This window comes from Nicotiana sylvestris, chromosome 3 (assembly GCF_000393655.2).
Source record: "Nicotiana sylvestris chromosome 3, ASM39365v2, whole genome shotgun sequence".
NCBI lineage: Eukaryota > Viridiplantae > Streptophyta > Magnoliopsida > Solanales > Solanaceae > Nicotiana > Nicotiana sylvestris.
Window position 1 is genome coordinate 144,464,369 of NC_091059.1, and position 872 is coordinate 144,465,240.

The 872-nt window shown below is 43.0% G+C and overlaps 1 non-coding gene across 1 annotated transcript; it reads left to right on the forward strand.

The window, feature by feature from the left end:
• The first annotated feature begins 221 nt into the window (after window positions 1–221).
• LOC138888839 (small nucleolar RNA R71) lies at window positions 222–328 on the forward strand. The gene has a single exon (XR_011406418.1). It is a non-coding gene; the product is annotated as a small nucleolar RNA R71 (small nucleolar RNA).
• Window positions 329–872: the final 544 nt, after the last annotated feature.

The window sequence follows — 872 nt, forward strand, 5'->3', positions numbered from 1 at the left end:
CAGCAAGAGTGTTGGATGGATCTAAAGGCACTGAGTGAACTACTAGAGTGAAAGGTGCATTCCTGGTTGTCCACCCCGAATTCTGTGCCATCTTGTCAAGTAGACTCTGGATTTCTCTCCATGTTTTGCTCAAAAATGCTCCACCAGCTAAAACATCAACATTACCCTTCACATCATCTTCCAAACCCATGTAAAACCGTTGCCCAAACATCTGATCTGGAATACCGTGGTGCGGATATATAACTAACAACCCTTTGAATCGTTCCCATGTTTCTTGCAGTGTCTCTATTGGTTTCTGTTTGAAACTCAAAATTTCATCAATCTGTTGAGAAGTCTTGTTGGGTGAATGAAACTTGTTCACAAATTGCTTGACTAACTCCTCCCAAGTTGTTATAGAATTAATGGGGAGTGAGTTTAGCTAGGTCTGGGCAGCTCCTGTCACTGAGAATGGAAACAACAACAGCTTTATTGCTTCCAGAGTTACGTTGGGCTGCCTTTGAGTTTTGCAGATTGACAGGAAATTCTTCAAGTGCTGTTGAGGATCTTCGATTTGTGACCCCGAAAATAGTCCCTTATTTTGCAACAAGTGCAGCATGTTGTTCGTGATTTGAAACGATTCAGCCTGTATCTGTGGGACAAAAATCGTTGTGGCTAAGTTCTCTGTTGTAGGTTGTGCCCAGTCACATAGAGTAGTCTCTGGCACAAGAGGTGCCACTGGTGCTATGGCGCAGTTGGATCTACCACGTTATCCCCCATGTCTGGTTTGAATTGTTCAGTTGTTTGTTGTTCCGATTGGCCCGATTTAAGGCCCTTAAAACTTTCTCAGGATCTGATAATGCTTCAAATACTTCACCAGTTCTCGATGAGTTTCT